The sequence below is a fragment of the Eleutherodactylus coqui genome, chromosome 5 (genome assembly GCF_035609145.1).
Source record: "Eleutherodactylus coqui strain aEleCoq1 chromosome 5, aEleCoq1.hap1, whole genome shotgun sequence".
NCBI classification, from domain to species: Eukaryota; Metazoa; Chordata; class Amphibia; order Anura; family Eleutherodactylidae; genus Eleutherodactylus; species Eleutherodactylus coqui.
In genome coordinates this window covers 42,701,948-42,716,685 of record NC_089841.1, presented here as the reverse complement: position 1 = coordinate 42,716,685, position 14,738 = coordinate 42,701,948, and positions in this window count along the sequence as shown.

The following is a 14,738-nucleotide window of genomic DNA, read 5'->3' as shown; positions in this document are numbered from 1 at the left end:
GGTTACTCAAATGGGCAGATTCTCTTTTTGCCAATTTTCTGCTTTAACCCTTTCCAATCCAATTTTGAAATAAGGGTTTCCTAAAAGGCTTTCTTTTTGCTGTTATACAATGGTGCCATTTGCTGGCTAAAGCCAGTGTGTGTGCCCCAGAGAGGCTCAGACAGCGGAGTGGCTGGCAATAGATGGTAAGAATACCCTGTTGTACAGCTCCAATGTCAAAAGATGTCCAAGCTTCAATCAGAATGGAGGAAGACGTCAGGCAGTTGATTGGAAAGGGTTAAAGGGGTATGCTGCCGTAATTGCCTGATGGCTGCAGGTCTCACCTATTGGGAGATCAGAGGGCCATTGACAACCCAGCCACTGCACGCTCCAATCTAGTTCAGTGGAGAGGGTAGCAGCCCTCATGAGTGGTTGCCATTGTTTTTTATAGATAGTACATAAACCACAAGCAACATTTGATATCAAAGTTGAAACAGAGTTGCTGGCAGCCACTTCCGAACTGGGAATAGACATTGCTGGACCATTTTTTTTTCTCCCTTTTGCAGCACATCTTAGAGATATTTTGCGCTCCATTTTCTGATACAGAGCTTCAAATATCCTTCGAAGACAACATTACATCACAAACCGTTGGCTGCCTTAAGCCACCACTAGGGGGAGCTCACTGAATACTGCTATTAAAGGAAACTTGTCAGGAAGTTTATGCGGCTCCACCTGGAGGCTGCATCCAATAGTGTCATTGGATTACAGCCCTGTGTGTTTCATCTGCAATCAACATGTGAATTCTGGCATCCGATCTATTGATGATATGCCGGCTCTTACCACTGAGTGACAGCTTTCTCCCTGCTCCTGTGCATAGAGAGAAAGCTGTCAATCAGTGGATGGAAAAGCTGTATCAAAACTGAAGAGTGTAAAAAATGTACCTTAGGGGTGTTCATTGCCGCCTTTTCACATGGCCCCTACTGCTGTCATTGAACTTGGATGATTGCACGTAGCAGAGCCGAGTTTGCTATTTCCACATTTCATGCACGATTGTGTTTTATTGTACAAGAGATAGATGCCCATTTCAAGTCTGCTACATCTCTATAACAATAAGTGGCCTCGGAACTGCCTTTACTTAAGGCGCACTTTTATTATTGTAAGTGCATGCTCGCCAGCCTGCGGTATGTCAGTAGGGGGCGCTGTAGTGTATAGACCAAAGTATTTCCACTTACAGTTCTGAGATGCAGATCTTTCAGCTTTGTGAAGAACAAAGCTGGTCAATGTCATGTAAGGTCACCTTCCCCCTCCCCCATCTTTAATTCTAAAGTGGAGAAGCAGTAGTCTATAGGACAAGGTGAGCTCTAAATAGAAGCCGGCAGGTGACCGCATGATGTAGAGCAGAGGCATTAAAATAACCAGCCTCGTGCCTCTCCTTGCCTGTCGAGTCCATTTGCACGGTAATGACGCCGTCATTCCTGTTTAAGTACCAGATAACAATATATATTTTGGAAAGCGAGCGGCGTCTGCGGACGTCAGCCAGGAGATTGTGGGATACTATGCAACCCCCTCCGTCTGACGCAGCCCATTTCTGAGTGAAAAATGATGGATTTGCTTAATTCATATTGATGTTCACAGGAAGAAAAAAAGTCAATTCCAGATATAAACCATTAAATACAAACGTGTTTTAGGCGATCAGGACTGCGCTGTGGATTGTTCCGCATCCTTATGCAGCAGACTCTCATCAATATATTGGGGATTGCAAACAGCCCCTATTATACAGCTACATGCCTATGTGGGGTCCCTGCTCTGGTATGACAGTGCCATATTATGCCATAGTATTCTGTGCTAGGAATGACCGTCTCTATGGGGAAAATGGCTAGGAAAAAATACATTTGTGAATAAGCGAGAACAGGGAGATTCTGAGAGATGAGCGCCTTAACTAAACTAAAACACACCCCAGACCAGACCCCCTTACTAATGCAGACTCCAGACCAGGCCCCCTTACTAATACAGACTCCAGACCAGGCCCCCTTACTAATGCAGACTCCAGACCAGGCCCCCTTACTAATGCAGACTCCAGACCAGGCCCCCTTACTAATGCAGACTCCAGACCAGGCCCCCTTACTAATGCAGACTCCAGACCAGGCCCCCTTACTAATGCAGACTCCAGACCAGGCCCCCTTACTAATGCAGACTCCAGACCAGGCCCCCTTACTAATGCAGACTCCAGACCAGGCCCCCTTACTAATGCAGACTCTAGACCAGGCCCCCTTACTAATGCAGACTCCAGACCAGGCCCCCTTACTAATGCAGACTCCAGACCAGGCCCCCTTACTAATGCAGACTCCAGACCAGGCCCCCTTACTAATGCAGACTCCAGACCAGGCCCCCTTACTAATGCAGACTCCAGACCAGGCCCCCTTACTAATGCAGACTCCAGACCAGGCCCCCTTACTAATGCAGACTCCAGACCAGGCCCCCTTACTAATGCAGACTCCAGACCAGGCCCCCTTACTAATGCAGACTCCAGACCAGGCCCCCTTACTAATGCAGACTCCAGACCAGGCCCCCTTACTAATGCAGACTCCAGACCAGGCCCCCTTACTAATGCAGACTCCAGACCAGGCCCCCTTACTAATGCAGACTCCAGACCAGGCCCCCTTACTAATGCAGACTCCAGACCAGGCCCCCTTACTAATGCAGACTCCAGACCAGGCCCCCTTACTAATGCAGACTCCAGACCAGGCCCCCTTACTAATGCAGACTCCAGCCCAGGCCTCCTTACTAATGCAGACTCCAGCCCAGGCCTCCTAATCTAATATGAAACCCAGAGCCCCTAAATTTAAGAGACCTCAGACCAGACCCATAATCTAATACGGACCCCTAAAAAATAGAGACCCCCTAATTTATTACAAACCTCAAACCAGACACCTTACTATAATACAGACCCTAAACAAGAGCCCCTAGTCTAATACAGTCCCCAGACCTGACCCCCTAAATTTAATACAGACCCCAGACCAGACCTCCTAATCGAATATAGACCCTGGATACAGTTATAAATGTTTACATTTTAAATAGAGATGAGCGAGCGTACTCGCTAAGGCAAACTACTCGAGCGAGTAGTGCCTTATGCGAGTACCTGCCCGCTTGTCTCTAAAGATTCAGGGGGCAGGGAGCGGCGGGGAAGAGCGGTGAGGAACGGGGGAGAGATCTCTCTCTCACTCTCTCCCCCCGCTCCCCACTGCTCACTTTCGCAACTCACCGCTCACCCCCACCGGCCCCCGAATCTTTAGAGACGAGTAGGCAGGTACTCGCATAAGGCACTACTCGCTTGAGTAGTTTGCCTTAGCGAGTATACTCGCTCATCTTTAATTTTAATCCTTTTTTCTTCTGAGTTTTCCTTAATCTTCTACTCTTAGAAATCACATGGGCGTGTCGCCTGTGTACTCCGCACGAATTGTTCGTGTATATTACACTCATTGTTAAAAAAAAATTTAAAAATACAATCCGCCCCTACAAGAAGTTGTTATTTTGCAGTGAAACCCGTCCTCCAGTTCCATCTCAGGCAGATCTACAAATGATGAGAGTTGTGGTGATTAGATGAACGGTCTTGTCACCGGAGGCCCTAAAAGTGGTTCCCCCCTTGGCCTATAAGAGGCTCTCGGAGGCTCCTTTTGTGTACTGACCTCTTCTTCCACTTATGTAGAGCTTGTTGGCCACTAGACGCCTCTACGATGGAGAGAAGAGATTTCACCCCGTTACCAGAGTCTGAAATCGAGAAATTGTCCCCTACCGACCGTTCTGACCAGACTGTTAGGGGCGTTGGACCAGTGGATGTATGAGGGCACAAGGTGACCAGGCTCAGGACGCCCCCTACAGACCACCAGTAGAGAGGAGCGTCTGACCAGACTGTTAGGGGGTGTTGGGACCAGTGGATGTATGAGGGCACAAAATGACCGGGCTCAGGACCCCCCGACAGACCACCAGTAGAGAGGAGCGTCTGACCAGACTGTTAGGGGGTGTTGGGACCAGTGTATGTATGAGGGCACAAAGTGACCGGGCTCAGGACCCCCGAGAGATCATCAGTAGAGGGGAGCATCTGACCATCCAACAAGCGCGAGCAGTTCCTACTGTTTCATTGTCTGCCATCCAGCGACAGGTGGTGCCATCGTTGCACCCCTGTGTCTGTCGGAACCCAGTCCAGGCGCTTGACTGAAGGACATTTCGTCTCACGGCGCCCATTACATGTACGGCCTTTGAGATCCATCGTGACCTCCGTTTGCAGTGGTGTTGTGAATGACAAAACTGGATGCTACGGAGTGGAACCGGGTTGTCTTCAGCAATGAATCCAGGTTCAGTTTGGGCACTGATGGCAGCCGTGTTTATGTCTACAGACCTCGGGGTGAGCGCCTCAATCCTGCCTTTGCTGTGGAGCGGACACTGCCCCCTGCTGGTGTGATGGTCTGGCGGGCCATCACATCTGACACTTTGTCCCCCCTAGTAGTGGTACGAGGGACAATGACAGCTCAGCGATACGTTCAGGACATACTGCAGCCACATGTGTTCCCCTCATGGTAGCTTCCAAGAGGCATCCAGCAGAATAATGCTCGGCCGCACACACAAGGGGGTCACAGGAAGCCCCCACAACATTGTCACATTTCCGTGGCTGCCCGGTCGCCAGATTAATCCCCAATAGAACATGTATGGGACCATCTGGGATGCCAACTTCTACAGCCTACGAGTTTGCAAGATCTATCGGCTCAGTTACAGCAAATGTGGAGCAATATGTCACAGGACACCATACAGAACCTGTATGCCCCTATGCCCCCCCTGTATCACATCTTGTATCCAAGCTAGAGGTGGTACAACAGGGTACTAGAGCCTCTATACTCCCCTGTATCACATCCTGTATCCAAGCTAGAGGTGGTACAACAGGGTACTAGAGCCTCCATGCCCGCCCATATCACATCTTGTATCCAAGCTAGAGGCAGTACAACAGGGTACTAGAGCCTCCATGCTCCCCTGTATCACATCCTGTATCCAAGCTAGAGGTGGTACAACAGGGTACTAGAGCCTCCATGCTCCCCTGTATCACATCTTGTATCCAAGCTAGAGGCAGTACAACAGGGTACTAGAGCCTCCATGCCCCCCATATCACATTTTGTATCCAAGCTAGAGGTGGTATAACAGGGTACTAGAGCCTCCATGCTCCCCTGTATCACATCTTGTATCCAAGCTAAAGGCGGTACAACCGGGTACTAGAGCCTCCATGCCGGTCTGTATCACATCTTGTATCCAAGCTAGAAGTGGTACAACAGAGTACTAGAGCCCCCATGCCTGTCTGTATCACATCTTGTATCCAAGCTAGAGGCGGTACAACAGGGCATTGGAGCCTCCATGCCTGCCTGTATCACATCTTGTATCCAAGCTAGAGGTGGTATAACAGGGTACTAGAGCCTCCATGCTCCCCTGTATCACATCTTGTATCCAAGCTAAAGGCGGTACAACCGGGTACTAGAGCCTCCATGCCGGTCTGTATCACATCTTGTATCCAAGCTAGAAGTGGTACAACAGAGTACTAGAGCCTCCATGCATGTCTGTATCACATCTTGTATCCAAGCTAGAGGCAGTACAACAGGGTACTAGAGCCCCCATGCCTGTCTGTATCACATCTTGTATCCAAGCTAGAGGCGGTACAACAGGGCATTGGAGCCTCCATGCCTGCCTGTATCACATCTTGTATCCAAGCTAGAGGTGGTACAACAGGGTACTAGAGCCTCTATGCCGGTCTGCATCACATCTTGTATCCAAGCTAGAGGCGGTACAACAGGGTACTAGAGCCTCCATGCCCGCCTGTATAACATCTTGTATCCAAGCTAGAGGCGGTACAACAGGGTACTAGAGCATCCCTACAAGGGGTTGGTTCTCTACCATATCAGAGCAAAAGCATCATCTATTGTGATCACCTGTAACAACGTTACAATCACACAGAGAAAGTTTCATCCATCCGATAACTTCTAGCGGCAGGATTGGTTTTGAAGAGTGTATATGGGTAGTGCGCAGCAATATAGTCTATGGGGATTTAACATAGCAGCAAATATGCATGCACATGTATATCTGCTGTTTACTGCATATGTTACATACGTGAAAACTCTGCGTGTAACATGCTGGCCACATACACCCTCGCAGTGAGCCCTTACCAGGATAACGTTCTCACCTCCTACCCCACAAAGAGAGAATTCTATTGTAAAGGGTTAACCACTTTCTCAGACTTGAGTGGCTTAATCTGCTTAGTTGTACATCCATATGGAAGCCGAAGATGGACCGCCAGATAACCGCGCAGATCTTCCATCCAACTGTTCCTTAACCCCTTAGTGACGCCGCCTATTGTGGTCCTAAGGGCGTGGCATTCTTTCGGGATTTTCATCTCTACTCTTCAAAAGCCATAACTTTTTATATTCCTCCATGGCCGCGGCGTATGTGGGCTCGTATTCCTGCGGGCCGAGCTGTACTATTGATTCCAGAGTCTGTGTACATATAATGTATAATTGTATCAATTTATTTGTACAGCAGAGAGAAAAGATCAATTCTGCGATTTGTTGTTTTTTTGGTTTTTTTTTTAGCATCAATAACATGATTGATTTTTTTTTTTTTTCTGCGTTTTGGTACAATTGTGACAATACCAAAATTATATGGACATTTTTTTATGTTTTTCCACTTTTGCACAATAAAAACCTTTGTTTTGGAAAATATTCTTCTTTTGTAATTCCTGCATTCAAATTCCCATATTTTTTTATTTTTGATGAGATGTAGCCTTTATTGGTACAAATTTTGGGGTACATATGGCTTCTCAGCCCACGCCCATTCACAGGAACTGCTTCCCACCCAGGGTGCACAAATGGGAAGTGGGTAAGGGGGTTATCTGGTTCAATGAACCTAATTTGATAGTTAATATAGGGGGACGTCATCCATTCCAGACCCTCATCTAGTAGTCAGAAGAATTGCTTTCATACTGGAGGACCCAGCGTGTCCATGCATAGCACAGGCCACCTATTGACTTCAATAGCCAAAGTGTAATACCTCATTTCACCTGCGGGGGAAGAGTCATACATTTTACTGCCAGGTTAATCACAGATTGTGCAGATCACTGGGGGTTATAGCAGCAGGACATCATGTGAACTAACAAAAAAATTCTACAAAGTGGACAAAACCCTTAAAGCAGGATGACAAGTGCTGCTGGAGCTTTAAGGGTGCCTGTATTGGTTGTCAAATACTGCAGCTAAATAAAGGGGTTTTTTTTTTCAGCAGCTTCTAAAGATGGGCCATATATTTCCACCCTGGGTCAGAAGGGGTTCCCATGAATGGGCATATACTTACATCCCTATGGATGATGCGGGTCAGAAGCGGAGCACGCACCATTCACAGTGGGAACTAGCTGGAACAGACAGCTGCCCTCCTGCTGCAAGACCGTGGTTTGTTTTTTTTTTACACACTTTTTCCTGAGAGACCGAGAGAGACCGAGAGAGACCGAGACCTGAAGGCTGCAAGTTCGATCCCCGCATGATTCAGGTAGCCGACTCAAGGTTGACTCAGCCTTCTATCCTTCCCAGGTCGGTAAAATGAGAACCCAGCTTGGTGGGGGGTAATAAGTAATTATTACCTGAAAGCGCTGCGGAATAAGTTGGCGCTATACAAATACCAAGATTTATTTATATATATATATATATATATATAATAAAAATTAGGTTTTTCTGTAATGGTACTGACCTGCAGAAAAAAAACTAGTGTTGTGCTGCATGATCAATGTTGTAAAAAAAAAAACAAAAAAAAAACAAAACACACAAATGCAGAATTGAGGTTTTTCTCCCGTCTGTCTAAAATAATAAAAGCTATACAATACAAAATACGCTGGGTCGCTCAGGGGTTAAAGCTGGGTGACGGCCACTTCTGGAGCTGTGATGGGGGCTATAGTAGTCGTCACCCAGCTTTTGCGAGAACAGGAATAATAAATAACTAGGAAGTTGTTGAAATAAACTCTATTTAGCGAACGATGGACATTCCCTTTAAGTAAACTGTATCCTTCGTTATAAAACCTCACCAAGTGTAATAAACAGTCACATTTCCACAGCGCCAGTCATAGCGGTGACCGCCACGCGGCCCGAGCCGCTCATTCTATTTCCATCTCTGACAGGAATTGACATTTAAAGCGGGTCAGAAATTGGCTGCGGATATTCTTACTCCGTGCAGCTCATTATAATCTCCTGGACGGGTAACGTTGACATTGCAGGCGCCCGTTGTGTGCCCGCACCACATCCATGCAATGACAGCTGAAAGCTACACATTTGGGAAAACTATTTAAAATGATTGTCCTCATTACTGCAGATGGCCCAATATTTATTTATACCGCGTAGGAGGTTTCAGTTCCTAGATTAAGTAACGGGAGCTTCGTAAAACTTTACTCTGGGATTTAAAGAGACGGTACAAGCAATGAAGTAAGATGTGTAGAGCAAAATCGCCTGAAAGAGCATTTCCCTTTAAAATAAAGGGTAATCGCTGAAACAGTAAAAGCTGCATGTGCACCTTCCCTAAGGGGCCCATCATAATGAACATAGTCTGGATTACCACTTTATTAGACCCCCATCTAGTAGTACATTGGAACTTCTTTGGTCTTTAGAACCACAGCGATTCATTGTGGCGCAGATTTCATTCAGTGATGACATCACTCTGTAGGAATATCGGCCCCTGCGGACAGGAAGCTTCTTGTAGTTGCCGCAGATTAAATGGTACTGACATGTTCTAGCCAGCTGACATGAAGAGGTCATCAATTCATGCTGCTTGTACCCAATTCTGACCTCCCATCAGCACGCTGCCCAGTGCTACAATTTTTGTGCTCTTTTGCCCCCTGGAGTCTCATCTTTGTATTTCTCTTAGACACAATGGTGCTGGAACTGGTCATCTGCTGTTATACCCCATCCATGCTAAAGAATGGCAAGTTGTATATTACGATAGTTGGAGTACCAACAGCGCATTCAGCTGCTCTTGACTGTGCAGCATCTGTTGGTCAGAATTATTCCTGACATCCTCCTCTGACCCCTTTCGGTGACCAATTCTTTTGATCCACAGGAACCCCTTTTCACTGGATGTTTTCCTCGATCACACCATTCTCTTTATACTTTCCACATCATTACATGAGAAAGCCACATGCGGTTGGCAGTGAAATTCGCAGCCTAGGCTAGTTTAGCGCTGATGACCAGGACTCCTTGGAAGTCACTTAAATCACTGTATTTTCCCATCTAATAAAGGGGTGAGGGCTCTTATAAAGGGGCCAGCCCGTGTATCTTTGTATATCTGGTTGGCTGGAGATAATAAAGATGCTGGCTAGTGCTTGTGATAATGCTGGGACTTCCTGCTGTGAGAGAGAGCTTCTTTATTCCCTGATCTTTCTGCCCACGTGCTATGAAACCCTCAGAAATTAAGATTTTAATGGTGCTGATGGTTGTTACATTGCATTTCTTTATGTTTTTCATCTTTGCTTTTAGAGATCATTTTTTAAAAATTCTTTAGCCAGGTCATAGGTTTAGGAGTGTACAGGCAGAACTTTCACCCGCTGAGTAAAGGGGTCCAGAGGCTTCTCTTGCACATAAGAAGACACCATTACTATAAATGGCACGTGGTAGGTGGGGCCCTGATTCGGATTTTGCACTGGGGGCTTTGTGTTAACCCTCTGGCCTCAGTAAACATCCGGCAGCAATGCTCCATGCTTCAGTCATGAATATCGCTTCTATGGTCATTTCAGCAATGCAAATATTATAAACTATTCAGCCTCCTCGTTGCAGATGGCAGATATCAGCTTGTCTCACATGGTTCTCAGCAGGAGCAGAGGCAACAGATTGGATGTTGTAAGTTCTTATTTGCTGATGAACAAACAAACACAAGATGTTCCACCAGTTTAGATAAAGCAAATGAAACTTCTGATTTCCTCTTCCTACAGAATTCCATATTTATGGGGCATCTGCTGCGTTCACATAGAAATGACAGGAAATTTACCGCTATGACAGATCCAGGCAGTTGTCAATTAAAGGGAACAGATATGTCACCTATTTGTACTCCCAGCTGACCACTTTCATGAACATGTGTAAGGGGGTACCCCATTGTTTTCAACCGTACTGTTTATGGCTTGTAGCAGTTGCTAAAGTTCATCAGTGTTTGTGTCTTTAACAGCGGGTTATCTGGGGTGTGGCCACTTCTGCTCACGCAATATACAAGACCGGTCTCCTAGATGATAGCAGTGGTTGGTGGGCTTCTGAGCATAAGGACAGGGTGACTGGCCTCCATGCATAACCAGCATATGTTGCCCAACGGGCAGATGTCTTAGCGGCACCGCATAATCCTACACAAGTGGTCTGGAGTGGCAATTCCCGACCACCTCAATGCAATCCCATTCTGCCATTACCGGTATCCGACTCAAGACATGGACTCAGTGAGTAAGCTGCTCCAATGGAAACTTTGCACAGTATTGCCTCAGGACTTCGTTATTGTTAAACAGTTCACAACTGGGCTATGCACTTTCTCATTAAAGACCGGGCCAACTACGGTCTTGTACTGCTTGTCTAAAACGCTTTCTGTGGCCAATCTGGCCTTGTTGTGTCTAAATAATATAAGTTCCACAAGCATCGAAAATGTCCAGCTATGAGAGTTTTCACAGCCACTCGTGATAGATGCCACTCCCAAGGAATCACTCCAAAGTGATGGCCCACCTGCCAGCCCCCGCCTCTAGTATGGATAGATCCAAGCCAGGAGGGATTGTTGACTCTCCTGACCATGATGGAGGACAAATATACAATGACTCCCTCTGTAGTACAAACTCAAACCCAGAAGGATGTGAGTCTTCCCATATTAAGATTAGCACTGGCAAAACTGGCCCGGAGGAAAGCAAAGGGCAGGGAATGACCCCAGCCAACCCCCTGGTCACCCTCAAATATTGATCTACAATTGCCTTTTGCATCTGCGTATCAGACTCCCACACCATATGCTTATTAAAGGATCCACTATGGGATCAGCCAACAGGTGTTGTAGTCCTCAGGGGGTCAGGGACCTACTTGGATCAGGTGATGTACAGTCCTCCATGGGGAGCCTGGCATCCACTTCGTCCTTCCAGCTAACCAATGGTTTCTCAGCCACCGTATTATCCCCCTCTCTCGGTAACCAGTACTTCTCCTGGCACTCATCCCCGCGGGAAGCAGCCCAACCAACATCCATCATTAACTTTTAAGGGAACTTTATTCTGGTTTCTGTGGTGTGTGATTTCTCTCTCTGGGCGCCTTCGGTGGAGTCAAGAGATAGTCCCTGTCCACTTGCGCTGCTTGACTCATTCGGTACACTCGAACTATCTTAGATCTGGATTCCTATTTCATTCTGCCAGGGGGAGGGCATCGCCCTACAATTTATACCAAACCCTGGTTACCAGCGACTTTTGGCTGTTGCGCCAGATAAGGGTTGCCCCACCCAACGCCCAGAGGGTGCAGTTCTGCACCCTCTGGGCGTTGGGTGGGGCAACCCGTGTCTGGGGCAAACGTTGCAGCATAATTCCGTCCCGTGTGAAAGGTCCCAAAGGGCTTTTTCTAGGATTAGAAAAAAAATGCTTCCTATTTTGCAATTGCGAGCCTTGGGGTAGAAGAAGGGGGGATAAAATGCCGCCTGTGCGATTATCTGCATCTTGTCTTATTTTTAACCTTTTGACTAAAGAATAAAGAGGAAATTATGTGATTATGTTTTTCGTGTGAAGATATTACATTTCCTATTGTGTTTCTCATTTTTCCATCACGGCACATAAAAGTAATTTAATTTCAGCTCCACTTAATCTCCTGACGATTTTCTTTCACTTACGATACAAATAAATATGCAAATCAATGAAAACTCCCAAATAATTCAATCACGAGGCATGAAATGGGCGAATCTGAAACAATGGAACAGATCTTAATTTTTGTGTGCGATGGGACAGAAATGTCGGATGCACTGAAAGATGATGGGGGAGGGGTGGCGGTTGTCATCGCTATCGATGATCTTCTTGTGGAAACTCCGTCCTGCTTTGTACTTGATACCAGATCTGTGGGCCATAAACTCAGCACTGATGGAAACTGAAGTCAGTGGGGACTCAATGGTCAAAGTCCAGGCTCTTTTATGAGCAGTGGTGGAAGTTTATGACTGCAGCAAATCCTCATAGAGCGCATTCTGCGCTATTACCGGAAACATAAATGAAGGACGGACATGATACATAAAAAGCTTTCTGATGGAGGCTAGATGTGCTCTCAAAGTGTCTTTCTTGAATTTTCAATAACACAGAAAAACATGGAGGTTGGGAATGTCTCCACAATATTGTCACACTTCCATGGGTGCCTGGATTTATGGCCAATAGAACATGTATGGGACCATTCGGGATGCCAATTTCAGAAGCTTTCGAGTTTACACGATCTAGGGGCTCGGTTATAGCAAATGTGGAGCGATATGCCGCCGGATACCATATGGAACCTGTATGCCTCCACGCCCGCCTATATCACATCTTGTATACAAGCTAGAGGCGGTACGACAGGGTACTAGAGCCTTCTTACCTAGCCGTATTATATCTTGTATCCAAGCTAGAGGTGGCCCAACAGGGTACTAGAGCCTCCATGCCACCCGTATCACATCTTGTATCCAACCTAGAGGCAGTACAACAGGGTACTAGAGCCTCCATGCCACCCGTATCACATCTTGTATCCAACCTAGAGGCGGTACAACAGGGTACTAGAGCCTCTATGCCCATCCATAACACATCTTGTATGCAAGCTAAAGGCGGTACAACAGGGCACCAGTACAGCGTCCCGTAGGGTGACCCTAGACACATGGCATACGCTGAGGAGCTAGGAGGGCAAGATGCTGGCTTGTCACTGTGGCACTTACCATGCTCCATCCCGGAGGGACGCACACAGCCAACGCCAGGGCAGCGCTGGGCCTCTTCCAGACACCCCTAGCAGAGGGATGCCCAGTAGATGGTAGAACAGGGAATGAGTTTGTCACGGGTGATGCCACTGTTCCGGTATCCACCGGTCATGAACATCGGCAGAGAAAAATGAGCCGCAGACAGGAATAGGGTATCTAAGCTAGAGGTGGTACAACAGGGTACTAAAGCCTCCGTGCCCACCCGTATCACATCTTGTATCCAAGCTTGAGGTGGTACACTAGGGTACTAGAACCTCCATGCCTGCTTGTATCCAAGCTAGAGACGGTACAACAGGGTATTAGAGCCTCCATGGCTGCCCATATCACATCTTGTATCCAAGTTAGAGGTTGTACAACAGGGTACTAGGGCCCCTATGCCTGCTTGTATCCAAGCTAGAGGCGGTACAACAGGGTACTAGAACCTCCATGCCCCCTGTATCACATCTTGTATCCAAGCTAGAGGCGGTACAACAGGGTACTAGAGCCTCCATGCCCCCTGTATCACATCTTGTATCCAAGCTAGAGGTGGTACAACAGGGTACTAGAGCCTCCATGCCTGCCTGTATCACATCTTGTATCCAAGCTAGAGGCGGTACAACAGGGTACTAGAGCTTTCCTACTAGGGGTCAGTTCTCCACAATAAATGACGCTTTTGCTCTGATAATGTAACCACTTATAGCAATGTTACAATCACACAGAGAAAGTTTCATCCATCCGACAACTTCTTATAGGGGAGGGATTGGTGCTGAGACTTTAGCTGTGCTCCTGTTGGCGCCACATGATGCCTGCGGTCCAGGACAATTCTCAGGTGTACTGCTCTCAGCATGGGTACATACCAGTGGGCATTTCAGGGGCGATGCCCTTTAAGAGACTTCATTTAGCGCTTTGGTAAATGACCTTCACCGGGTCTTGAAGCCATGTGTAGACATCTGCAGTCTTCAGCCCATGTGCAGCCGGAGCAGGTCTTCTCATTCATACACGAGGTGTTGGCTCCATGAAATCCCCTTTCATCCAGACACACAATGTGGTTAGAATGAAACATCTGACTCCCGTTTAGAATTCGCCAAAATAACTCAGAGCGTTCTGCATCCTTATGGCTGCATATTTCCATGCGGGGAGGAGACATGAGCTAATTACAAGTGAAATGATGTGTAATGCGGCAGTGTCGGGTACATTGACAGATACAAGTAATAAACACAAAGCCATTATGTCCATTTAGCTTACTGGTCATTAAAGCATCTCATGTTATGAATGGATGAGACCGCAGAAAGCTGCATCCACTGCAATCAAGGCTGGCGCATTTCAAGGTTTCAAGAAAACCCTTGGAGAAGAGAAAAGCTGAAGGCAAGACCTAAGCAGAAAGTAGTGAACCCATAGAGCCCAGATCAAAATGTACCCCTGTTGTTTTTCATTCTATATCCGCAACTGGGCCCCTGTGCTCAGGGGGCCAGAGGCATGCGGTCAGTGATGGCGAACCTATGGCACGCGCGCCATCGGCTGCTCACCACGATAGTGATTACCGTCCGGGGTGCCGCAGCTCCCCAGCCAGTAATCACTCAGCGTCGCTGTTAGCGGCTCTGATCCCGAGCACAGACTCTGACGTCAGTGTGTGCAGCCGGAATCCTCCTCCCCTGAGTCCCCTCCTCCTTAGTTCCACAGGAGAGGATAAGGGAGGAAGCATTCCAGACGCACACACTGCTCTTAGCGTGCACCCGGGATCAGCGCCAAGAAGAGGAGGAGCAAGGTTTCCCCGTTGTCTTTTGAGAGGATTGCTTCTTCCC